The sequence below is a fragment of the Hemitrygon akajei genome, chromosome 9 (assembly GCF_048418815.1).
Source record: "Hemitrygon akajei chromosome 9, sHemAka1.3, whole genome shotgun sequence".
Taxonomy (NCBI): domain Eukaryota; kingdom Metazoa; phylum Chordata; class Chondrichthyes; order Myliobatiformes; family Dasyatidae; genus Hemitrygon; species Hemitrygon akajei.
In genome coordinates, this window is record NC_133132.1 from 87,344,222 (window position 1) to 87,357,399 (window position 13,178).

The 13,178-nt window shown below is 40.2% G+C and overlaps 1 protein-coding gene across 7 annotated transcripts in view; it reads left to right on the top strand.

Annotated features, from left to right (window-relative positions):
- Positions 1-13,178, top strand: part of rims1a (regulating synaptic membrane exocytosis 1a) — a 549,448-nt gene that overhangs the window by 375,000 nt on the left and 161,270 nt on the right. The gene's annotated exons all lie outside the window — the stretch shown is intronic.

Consider the following 13,178-nt stretch of genomic DNA (forward strand, 5'->3'; position numbering starts at 1 on the left):
CTGTTTCAGCTCTGCCGGCGTTTCCCTCCACAGTCCAAAGACATTTCAGTTAGTAGGTTAATTGCTCATTGTACAATTGCATTGTGTTTGGGTGAGACTTAAGTAGATGGGTTGTGGGGCTAGACTGGCTCGTTGAGCCAGAAGGGCCTGTTCCACACTGTATCTCTAAATAAGTACAAATAAATTTGTCATTTTGTTCCCATTTTTGGGTGTGACCAGGTTGGACTGAATTTTAGTCATCCTCTATGAAGCCAGTAATGCATGAAAAATATATTTCTGACTTTAATAAGTTCTATCCTGATCATCAAGAGATTTCCGAACAATCCACAAAGTAGAAAACGTGACCTTTAATGGCAATGCCTTGTGTCTAATGATCCCAGCGGGATTTATTTTGGGGAATCTATGGCCAACACATTCCCAATGGCCCAGCTTTTCTCAACAAAGAAATACAGCTATTGAAACATGTGCGGACTAAGGCCCTAAAGTACTGAGGGCATAGGGAGGAGTGTCACGTGATTTCCAGATTTAAATGTGACAGAATTCCCACCTACCCTCCCCACCCCCACTCCTTACACTCATACACCATCAAGAACATTAGAATGCATTGTTGCTGCTAATTATGCCCACTAATTTAGTGGTGTGTTATGCCAATCTTTTATTTGCATTCATGGCAAAACAAGAATCTCTTGCAGTAAACCAACCCTAGGTAGCTTAATAAGATTTTCTGGAAAGCCAGCCACTAAAACTCATAATACCATTGGTAAACCAAAAATTGCGGTGATAGGGTGAGGTTGGAAATCAATACTCAATACCATAGAAATAATATCGAAGATATCTTTCCAATATTTTTTCAAAGACAGACATGACCAAAATATATGAGTTAGTGAGGCTGTCTCAGAATGACATCTGTCACAAATAGGATTTATATGGGAATAAAAATGAGCTAATTTATCCTTGGACATATGAGTCCTGTGCACAACTTTAAACTGTATCAACGAATGTTTGGAACATAAAGAGGATTAATTAACTAATTGAAGAATTTTTTCCCATTTTTCAATAGGAATAGTAAACTTAAGTTCCCTTTCCCAATCATTCTTAATTTTATAAGAAACCTCTGAACGTATTTTCATAATTATATTGTAAACATTTGCTATTACATCTTTCTGAAAAGGATTTAATTCTAAAATTTTCTCCAAAATATCCATAGAATCCAAATTTGGAAAGGTAGGAAGTACAATGCTTAAAAAGTTCCTAATCTGTAAATATCTAAAAAAAAATGGGATCTGGGCAAATTATATTTATTAGATAATTGTTCAAAAGACATGAAACAATTATCCAAAAATAAATCGGAAAATTGTAATATACCTTTAGTCTTCCAAGCTAAGTAGGCTTGGTCCATAATAGAGGGATGAAAAAAATGAAATTAGATATAATAGGAATTGCTAAAACAAATTGATTCAACCCAAAGAATTTTGGAAATTGAAACCATATGCATAGAGTGTATTTAACTATTGGATTGTCAATTTGTTTATGCAATTTAGAAAAAGCAAAGGGAAGAGAAGTCCCTAAAATAGAACCCAATGAAAACCCTTGTACAGATTTGGTTTCCAAATTTACCCAATGAGGACTAAAAGATAAATCCAAATCCCATAACCAACATTTCAAATATCGGATATTAATTGCCCAATAATAAAATCTAAAATTCGGCAATGCTAGTCCAGCTCCCTTTTTAGACTTCTGTAAATATCTTTTACCTAACCTAGGATTTTTATTTTGCCATATATATGAAGAAATTTTTGAATCAACATTATCAAAAAAGGATTTTGGAATAAAAATTGGTACCGCTTGAAATATATATAAAAATTTAGGTAAAATAATCATCTTAATAGCATTGATCAGACCTATCTGTGACAGAGACAGTGGTGACCATTTAGTAAACAAATGTTTACTAAATTTGAGATAATAGATAGGTTGCTATCACCTTTCTTTGCTGTCACTTCCAAAAAATATTCACATTGCTCTAGTTTTCCAAGTAATAATTTGAATAAACCATGGAGCTGACAGAAGCATTGTGTTTTCAATATACGTGGACATCCTGAAGCCCCTGATTGTGATTTGCTGCTGGAGAACAGGCTATGTTCCATCACTGGACTCATCTTGGAGTCTGGCAAGGAAGCAAGAGTTGGGCTAATTGTACAATAATTATGATGCAAACTCAGTAAGAGATTTTACCCCATGGCTATGGGGATGCTGTTGCTGCTTTACTTGAAGTGAACAATTTCAAAAGATTCAGGTAAGAGTTCATTTGAGAAGACTTTCAGATAGTTTATTGGTTTAAAAATACTCATTTCAAAGTAATTTTAACAAATGCTAATGGCTTCTGATTTTATACTTTTTCTTAATGTTTACAGACACTTTGTTTTTCTATCTTGTGCCATTGATTGCAAATTTCACCTCACTATCTGGAGAGACTGTGTTTTTGTGAGGCTGTCTGGCAAGAAGGATTGATGCTTAAAAGTCAAACTTCACCAGAATCACTCCACCTTTCCATCTCAGATTAATGGAAAATCAACCAGTTGATCATGTTTCATTAGAGTATTAGTCAGCCTTTTTTAAAAAAAAGATTAAAATAGCATGTGACATATTTACCATCATAGGGGCAGAATTGGCCTGTTAAGCCCATTGAGTCTTTTCTGCCATTCGATCATGGCTGATTTATTATCCCTCTCAACCCCATTCTCCTGCTTTCTCCCCATAACCTTTGATACATTACTATTCAAGAGTATGTCAACCTCCACTTTAAATAGACCAAATGACTTGGCCTCCACAGCTGTCTATGGCAACGAACTCCACAGATTCACAACCCTTTGGCTAAAGAAATTCCTCCTCATCTCTGCTGTAAAGGAACGTTCTTGAATTCTGAGGCTGTACCCTCTGATCCTAGATTCCCTTTAACATAAGTACAGCTTTAACATTATCACATTACACACTATCCCAAGGTATTTCATGGATATGTGAGTAGATAAAGGAAAGACAAACAAAGGAGTGTTCAGGAGCTGAAGATGTGTGCGTTGCTTGGATTTCTAGCATCTGCAGATTTTCTCTTGTTTGTGCTTGTTTAAAAAGTGGGTTTACTGATATGTCTCAAATGAGTTGAAGGAACTTAGCCCACATGTGTCCTAAAGGTCATTATTGCTTTCTCATCTTCATCTACCTCTTCATCTTCATCTATTGATCTTCCCATTCGCAGGCGTGATTTTTCTGATTCTCTTGGTGAGTGGTTATTGTAAGTAGTCTCAGCAGGCAGAAGAACTCCCAGGGCCAGGAGTGGACACTCCTGCTGTGGTTCCAATGACCTGTGCGAAGAGGAAGAAGAACATTGAGAATAAAGGAGGAGTGGAAAAGCAAATAATTAGCTTAACTGTTAAATATGAGCCCAAGACCGTGTGTTGTCCAGTATGGCTCTGCTGCTAAATAAGGTATTTGTAAGACAGCATTGTGGTGAAAGCTTAAGTTTCTCAAAGATTTTGATGAGATGTTGGGCAGGAGAGCAATTCAGTAGTCACTGAGACATTTGTAGTGGAAAGATTCAAAAAAGAGTGAGAATAAGCTCACTGTTGTAAAGGTGGAAAAAATGTCTTTATGATAGAGAAAATGTGCTCTCAGAATTTCTGTTCTGTGTTGAACATGGCAAGAGTTCACTTTCATTCAGCTTGTGTTTAAATCTGTACTGGTTTTGGGATAATAGGCTGTCAGCATGAATATAATCAAATGATCAGGAAAGATGGATCTGGATGTTATCAGCTGTCATGGAGGTGCTAACTGTGCATTAGAAATTATGCTGCAATTAGGCAGGTGAATAGAAGGCAACCCCACTAATGTGGTCCCTTGAATGCATTAAAGATGTTGATATGCTATAAGGAAAGTAACGCACACAAAATATTGGAGGAATTCAGCAGGTTAAGCAACATCTACACAGAGGAATAAAGAAACACTGTTTGGGGCTGGGACCTTTCATTCAGATTGGAAAGGAAGGGGAAAGAAATCAAAATAAGGTGGGAGGGGGAAGGAGTACAAGCTAGAAGGTGATGGGTGAACTGAGGTGAGGAGGAAGATAGGTAAGTGGGAAAGGCAGGTGAAGTGAGAAGCTGAGAGATGATAGGTGGAAAAGGTAAAGAGCTGAAGAAGAAATCTAAGAATGAGCCATAGGAGAGAGGGAAGGAGGAGAGGCACCAAAGGCAATTGATAGGCAGATGAGGAGAAAGGGAAACAGAGGAGGAAAGATGGAAAAAGAGAGCAGGGTGAGGGGAGAGAAATTACTAGAAGTTAGAAAAATCAATGTTCATGCTGTCAGGGCAGAGGCTATCCAGATGCAATATGAGGTATTGCTCCCCCAACCTGAGAGTGGCCTCATTGTGTCAGTAGAGCATGTGGACCAACATGCTGGAATGGGAATGAGCAGCAGAGCTAAAATGGTTGGCCACTGGCAAATATAGCTTTTTGTGGACAGGGCGAAGGTGCTCGACAAAGCAGTTCCCCCAATCTACATTGGGGCTCGCCAATGTAGAGAAGGCCACACCTGGAGCAACAGATACAGTAGATGATCTGGACAGACTCAAAGGTGAAGTGATGCCTCATCTGGAAAGATGATTTTGAGGTCATGAATGATGGTAAAGCAGGAGGTGAATGGGTAGGTGTAGCACTTATTCTGCTTGCTGGGATAAGTGCCAGGAGGGGGATCAGTACAGACAGATTTATGGACAAGGGAACCATGGAGAGAACGATCCCTGTAGAAAGCAGAGAGTGGGAGGAAGGTAAAGATGTATTTGGTGGTAGGATCCCATTGAAGATGGTGGTAGTTGTAGAGAATGATGTGCTGGATGCAGAGGCTGATGGGCTGGCAGGTAAGGACAAGAGGAACATCATCCCTGTTGAGGCGGTGGGAAGATGGGGTGAGCGCATATATCCAAGAGATGGAGGAAATGCGACTGAGGGCAATATCAATGGTAGAGGAAGGGAAACGCTGTTCTTTGAAGAAGGAGGACATCTCTGATGTTCTGGAAAAGAAAGTCTCATCTTGGGAACAGATGCAGCGGAGGCAGGAACTAAGAAAAGAGAATGGCATTTTTACAAGTGTTGGTGGGAAAAAGCATAGTTAAAGAAAGAAGCTTTTTGTGAAAGTTATTTTATTTAGATTGTTTGGTAAGAGCATTACCAAACAAGAGCAGTCACACTGAGTTGGACTGACTGGTTAACCATATCAAGAAGAACAAGGAAACATAAATAGAGTCTGCTTGTATCAGAACAAGGAAAGGAAATTTGGTGGTCAAAAGTTTAGTTCATAAGCAGTCAAGGGAGCTGGGAGTGTGAGGTGCAAGAGCCTTGTTAAAATGAGCTCAGAGGAAATTAAACATTGGACAGAAAAGGTCAGATCTAAGTTGCAAACAAAGACATGGGTGAGACAATGATTATCTTTGGGAAAAGTATTTCATAAATCACGTATTTCTAAGTGTCTTCATGCAATCAGTGAAGAGTACAGAGGAAAGCAGTAAATATGTGTTAAGATAAATAGTATAGATGTGTCACTAATGCTGTATCTTATCTTCACAAAGCTATATGATGCACCCTGTGCCAGGCTGGAAGGCATCTTGCAGGATTAAAAAATGAATGAAGAGCAACTAAGTAAAAAAAATCATTTTTTTTTAAACTGGAAGTACAATTCCAAAACAGGTCCTTTGGCTTTTCCATGCTAACTGATGCGCCTTTCTACACAATATAGTTTTCCTGCATTTGGCTCATAACCCTCTATTCCTTTTCTATTGATGTGCCTGTCCTCAGATTTTTTTTAAAAAAAATTATCACCTCCTCTGGCAACTTGTTCCATACCCAGTATCTTCTGTGTGAAAAAGTTGTCCTTCAGATAACCTTTAAATCTCCTCTCATTAAACCTATGCCCTCTAGTTTCAGATCCTTTTACCCTTTGATAAAGCTTTGGCTATCAAATCTATGTCCCTCATAATTTTACTGTATAAACTTCCACAAGGTCACCCCTCAGCCTGCTGTGCTCCAGTGAGAAAAAACCCAATCTATCCAATGTCTCCTTATAATTAAAGCCCTCCCTTCCAGGTATCGTTCTGGTGAATGTCTTCTGCACTTTTTCTAGCTTTTCTTTAATGAGTTGACCAGAACTGCACAGAATATTTCAGAATAATGGGTGTTCTCTACAGGCCACCAAACAGTAGCATGGATATTGGGTACAAGTTGAATAGAGAGTTAACATTGGCATGTGGCAAAGGTAATGTCGCAGTAGTTATGGGGGATTTCAACATGCAGGTGAACTGGGAGAATCAGGTTGGTGCTGGACCCCAGGATAGGGAGTTTGTAGAGTGCCTACGGGATGCATTCTTGGAACAGCTTGTACGAGAGCCGACCAGGGACAAGGCTATTCTGGATTTAGTGTTCTGTAATGAACAGGATTTGATAAGCGATCTTGAAGTAAAGGAGCCATTAGCAGGTAGTGACCATAATATGATAAGTTTTTATCTGCAATTTGAGAAGGATAAGGGCAGATCGGAGGTGTCAGTGTTGCAGTTGAACAAAGGAGACTATGGAGCCATGAGGGAGTTGCTGGCCAAAGTTAACTGGACGGATATCCTAGCAGAAAAGACAGTGGAACAGCAATGGCAGGTATTCTTGGGAATAATGCACAAGGTGCAAAATCAGTTCATCCCGTGGAGAAGGAAGGATTCAAAGGGGGGAAAGGGGCCACAGTGGTTGACAAAGGAAGTCAGAGATTGCAAAGCATTAAAAAAAAGGAAGTATGACAGAGCTAAGGTGAGTGGGAGGACAGATGATTGGGAAATTTTTAAGGAACAACAGAGCTTAACTAAAAAGGCAATACGGGGAGAAAAAATGAGGTACGAACGCAAGCTAGCCAGGAATATAAAGGAGGATAGCAAAAGCTTTTTTAGGTATGTGAAGAGAAAGAAGATAGTTAAGAACAATGTTGGGCCCTTGAAGAATGAATTGGGTGAAATTGTTATGGGAAACAGAGAAATGGCAGAAGAATTTAATAAGTACTTTAGATCTGTCTTCACTAGGGAAGACACAAGCAATCTCCCAGTTGTATGGATAGGCCAAGGACATAGGGTAACAGAGGAAATGAAACAGATTGACATTAGGAAGGAAACAGTGATGAGTAGACTGATGGGACTGAAGGCTAACAAATCCCCAGGTCTAGGTGGTCTGCATCCTAGGGTACTAAAGGAGGTGGCAGTGGAAATTGCTGATGCATTGGTAATCATTTTCCAATGTTCCTTAGATTCAGGATCAGTTCCTGAGGATTGGAGAATGGCTAATGTTATCCCACTTTTTAAGAAAGGAGGGAGGGAGAAAACAGAGAACTGTCGTCCTGTCAGCCTAACATCAGTAGTGGGGAAGATGCTAGAGTCCATTATTAAAGATGAAATAGTTGCATATCTAGATAGCAGTGATAGGATTGGGCCGAGCCAGCATGGATTTACCAAGGGAAAATCATGCTTGACTAATCTATTGGAGTTTTTCGAGGATGTAACCAGGAAGTTAGACAAGGGAGATCCAGTGGATGTAGTGTACCTCGATTTTCAGAAGGCATTTGATAAGGTCCCACATAGGAGATTGGTGGGTAAAATCAGAGCTCATGGCATTGGGGGGAAGATATTGACATGGATAGAAAACTGGTTGAAAGATAACCAGTAAAGGCAAAGGGTAACGGTGAATGGGTGTTTCTCGGACTGGCAGGTGGTGACTAGTGGGGTGCCACAGGGCTCGGTATTGGGACCACAGCTGTTTACCATTTACATCAATGATTTAGATGAAGGCATTGAGAATAACATCAGCAAGTTTGCTGATGATACTAAGCTGGGTGACAGTGTGACATGTGATGAGGATGTTAGGAGAATTCAGGCTGACTTGGATAGGCTGAGTGAGTGGGCAGATACTTGGCAGATGACGTTTAATGTGAATAAGTGTGAGGTTATCCACTTTGGGAGTAAGAACAGGAAGGCAGATTATTATCTGAACGGTATAGAGTTAGGTAAGGGAGAAATACAAAGAGATCTAGGAGTCCTTGTTCATCAGTCACTGAAGGTGAATGAGCAAGTGCAGCAGGCAGTGAAGAAGGCTAATAGAATGTTGGCCTTTATTACAAAGGGAATTGAGTACAAGAGCAAGGAAATCCTTTTGCATTTGTACAGGGCCCTGGTGAGACCACACCTGGATTATTGTGTACAGTTTTGGTCTCCAGGGTTAAGGAAGGACATCCTGGCTGTAGAGGAAGTGCAACGTAGATTCACAAGGTTAATTCCTGGGATGTCAGGACTGTCTTACGCGGAGAGGTTAGAGAGACTGGGCTTGTACATGCTGGAATTAAGGAGATTGAGAGAGGATCTGATTGCAACATATAAGATTATTAAAGGATTGGACAAGATAGAGGCGGGAAATATGTTCCAGATGCTGGGAGAGTCCAGTACCAGAGGGCATGGTTTGAGAATAAGGGATAGGTCATTTAGGACAGAGTTAAGGGAAAACTTCTTCTCCCAGAGAGTTGTGGGGGTCTGGAATGCACTGCCTCGGAAGGCAGTGGAGGCCAATTCTCTGGATACTTTCAAGAAGGAGCTAGATAGGTATCTTATGGATAGGGGAATCAAGGGATATGGGGACAAGGCAAGAACCGTGTATTGATAGTTAGATGATCAGCCATGATCTCAGAATGGCGGTGCAGGCTCGAAGGGCCGACTGGTCTACTTCTGCACCTATTGTCTATTGTCTATAATATTTCAGATGTGATCTAACCAATGTCTTGTACACACAATATGAAGTCCCAACTCTCATACTTGTTACCTTAGCCAATGTAGGCAAACAAAGTTGTACACCTTAACTAGACTATTCATTTGTGTCTCTATTTTCAGAGAGCTAGGACTTTACACTCTAGGGTGTCCACTGTATGTCAATACTTCTAAGGTCCCTACCATTTACTCTATATATCCTGCAAGTATTAGACAACCCAAAATGCATTGCCTATCTTGTCTAAAATAAGTTCCATCTGTCACCACTTTCCAGCTAATCAATGTACATCTGTATCCTTAGACAACATTCTCCCCTTCTACAACTCTAACAATTTTCATGCCATTAGCAGACTTGCTTATCAGTCCACAAACATTCTCATCCAAGTAATTGATAACAAGACAAACAATGAAGGACCCAGAACCATTACCTACAGTAAATCACTGGTTTCGAAGTTAAAAGTTCAAAGTAAATTTATTATCAAAGTACATGCACATCGCCATATGCTACCCTGAGATTCACTTTCTTGTAGACATTCACAGTAGAACAAAAAATACAATAGCATCAATGAAAAAAATACACACAATTACTGGCAAACAACCAAAATCAGAATTAGGTTTAATTTTACCAGCTTATGTCATGAAATTTGTTGTCTTTGTGGCAGCAGTACAATGCAATACATAATAGAAAAAATGTAAATTACAGTAAGTGTATGCATATTAAATGGTTAAATTAAGTAAGTAGTGTAAAAATAGAAATTTTTTAAAAGTAGTGAGGTAGTGTTCAAAGGATGACTGTCCATTCTATCTCTTTTACCATAGCATTGGAGAGTGATAGGAACAGATAAATTAGGGAAGTATTTAATTGGAGTAAGGGGAAATATGAAGCTATCAGGCAGGAACTTCGAAGCATAAATTGGGAGCAGATGTTCTCAGGGAAATATACAGCAGAAATGTGGCAAATGTTCAGGGGATATTTGCGTGATGTTCTGCATAGGAACATTCCAGTGGGACAGGGAAAGGATGGTAGGGTTCAGGAACTGTAGTGTACAGAGGCTGTTGAAAATCCAGCTAAAAAGAAAAGAAAAGCTTACGAAAGGTTCAAAAAACTAGGTAATGATAGAGATATAGAAGATTATGAGGCTAACAGGAAGGAGTTCAAGAATCAAATTAGGAGAGCCAGAAGGAACCATGAGAAAGCCTTGGCAAGCAGGTTTAAAGAAAACCCCAAGGCATTCTAAAAATATGTGAAAAGCAAGAGGACAAGACATAGAAAATAGGATCAATCAAGTGTGACAGTGGAAAGTGTGTATGGAACCAGAGGAGATAGCAGAGGTACTTAATGAATACTTTACTTCAGTATTCACTACGGAAAAGGATCTTGTCAATTGTATGGATGACTTACAGCGGATTGAAAAGCTTGAGCATATAGACATTAAGAAAGAGGATGTGCTGGAGCTTTTAGAAAGCATCAAGTTGGATAAATCTCTGGGACTGGACAAGATGCACCCCAGGCTACTGTGGGAGGCGAAGAAGGAGTTTGCTGAGCCTCTGGCAATGATCTTTGCATCATCAATGGGGACAGGAGAGGTTCCAGAGGATTGGAAGATTGCAAATGTTGTTCCCTTATTCAAGAAAGGGAGTAGAGATAGCCCAGGCAATTATAGACCAGTGAGTCTTTCTTCAGTGGTTGGTAAGCTGATGGAAAAGATCCTGAGAAGCAGGATTTATGAACATTTGGAGAGGCAATATATGATTACAAATAGTCAGCATGGCTTTGTCAAAGGCAGGTTGTGCCTTACAAGCCTGATTGAATTTTTTGAAGATGTGACAAAACACGTTGAAGGTGGAGCAGTAGATGTAGTGTATATGGATTTTAGCAAGGCATTTGATAAGGTACCCCATTTAACGCTTATTGAGAAAGTAAGGAGGCATGAGATCCAAGGGAACCTTGCCTTGTGGATCCAGACTTGGCTTGTCCACAGAAGGCAAAGAGTGGTTATAGATGGGTCATATTGTGCATGGAGGTTGGTGACCAGTGGTGTGCCTCAGGGATCTGTTCTGTGACCCCTTCTCTTCATGATTTTGATAAATGACCTGGATGAGGAAGTGGAAGGATGGGTTAGTAAATTTGTTGATGACACAAAGGTTGGGAGTATTGTGGATAGTGTGAAGGGCTGTCAGAGGTTACAGTGGGACATCAATAGGATGCAAAACTAGACTGAGAAATGGCTGATGGAATTCAAACCAGATAAGTGTGAGTTGGTTCATTTTGGTAGGTCAAATATGATGGCAGAATATAGTATTAATGGTAAGACTCTTGGCAGTGTGGAGGATCAGAGGGATCTTGGAGTCAGAGTACATTGGACACTCAAAGCTGCTGGGCAGGTTGACTCTGTGGTTAAGAAGGCATATGGTGCATTGGCCTTCATCAACCATGAGATTGAGTTTAAGAGCCGAGAGGTAATGTTGCAGCTATATAGGACCCTGGTCAGAGATCACTTGGAGTACTATGCTCAGTTCTGGTCACCTCACTACAGGAAGGATATGGAAACCATAGAAAAGGTGCAGAGGAGATTTACAAGGATGTTGCCTTGATTGGGGAGCATGCCTTATGAGAATAGATTAAGTGAACTTGGCCTTTTCTCCTTGAAGCAGCGGAGGATGAGCGGTGACCAGATAGAGGTGTATAAGATGATGAGAGGCATTGATCGTGTGGATAGTCAGAGGCTTTTCCCCAGGGCTGAAATGGCTAACATGAGAGGGCACAGTTCTAAGATGCTTAGAAGTAGTTACAGAGGAGATGTCAGGGGTAAGTTTGTTTTACACAGAGAGTGGTGAGTGCATGGAATGAGCTGCCAGTGACAGTGGTGGAGGGTGGATACAGTACGGTCTTTTAAGAGACTCCTGGATAGGTACATGGAGCTTAGAAAAATAGAGGGCAATGGGTAACCCTAGGTAATTTCTAAAGTAAGTGCATGTTCGGCACAGCATTGTAGGCTGAAGGACCTGTATTGTGCTGTAGGTTTTCTGTGTTTCTATCACTACCCTCTGCTTCCTATCACTGAGTCAATTTTGGATCCAACTATCCAAGAAAAGCCTTGGATTTCATCTGCCCTAACTTTCTAGGTAATCCTACTATGCAAGACCTCATCAAAAGCTTTGCTAGAGTCCCTGTAAACCACATTTACTGTCTTACCTTCATCAGTTTTCTTAGTAACCTTCTCAAAAGTCTGAATAGTTCTGAGGCAGGATTTCCCCTGCACAATACCATATTGATTCCCCAAATCAGTTCTTGCCTTAAGAGTAGTTTCCCTATTATTGACTCACTGGCCTATGTTTCCTGCTTTTAGCCTCACCATCCTTCTCAGATCCACATTACCTGTACTTAAGTCTTCTACTACCTCTGTCAGAGCTACTCTCCTGCTGCCCTAACACTCTGGGATAAATTTTATTAGGCTCTGGAGATTTGTCAAACTTAGTATCTCTTCTACTGTCATTCCGCTCTCTGTAAGGAGTTTGTACTCTCCATTACTACATGGATTTTCTGCAGGTACTCTGGTTTCGTCCCACAGTCCAAAGACAATACTGGTTGGTAGTTGGAACGCAGCAGGCCAGGCAGCATCTATAGGAAGAAGTACAGTCGACGTTTCGGGCCGAGACCCTTCGTCAGGACTAAGAGTCTGGGCCAGAAACATCAACTGTACTTCTTCCTATAGATGCTGCCTGGCCTGCTGTGTTCCACCAGCATTTTGTGTGTGTTGCTTGAATTTCCAGCATCTGCAGATTTCCTTGTGTCCGGTTGGTAATTGGTCATGGTAATTTGTCCCGTGATTAGGCTAGGATTGAATAGGTAGTGTGCTGGGTGGCACAGGTCAAAGGCCTATTCCATGCTGTATAATTTTTCACTTGCATTCGTGTTCCAAGCTAGCAGCATACATATCCCCTAACTATCCATTCTCCCCATCCTTCTGTCTGGTGAATAGTGAATAGTGACATGAATTATAGGAGCTCCCCAGATTATCAACAAATTGTCTTATGAAAATCCATCTGTACACAAATTATCCCATGTATTTTTAAACATTTTTGAAGCAAGTAATAAAAATAAACTGTTTCATACTATTCATTAATAATTTGATATAATATTCTATTAATTTAATTATGAGTAGTGTTAGGGTGTTTATTCCATGAAATTAAATAATTATAGCAAGAGTATATCGAACAATATGATAGGGTTTCTATCAAAATAGACCTTTCTGATATGCCAAAATTGGTTTATGAGCAGTTCTTACATAACCCAGGACTGACTGTATTCATTCAAGGCACCTCACATATCCCTTGGCACCACAGACTTCC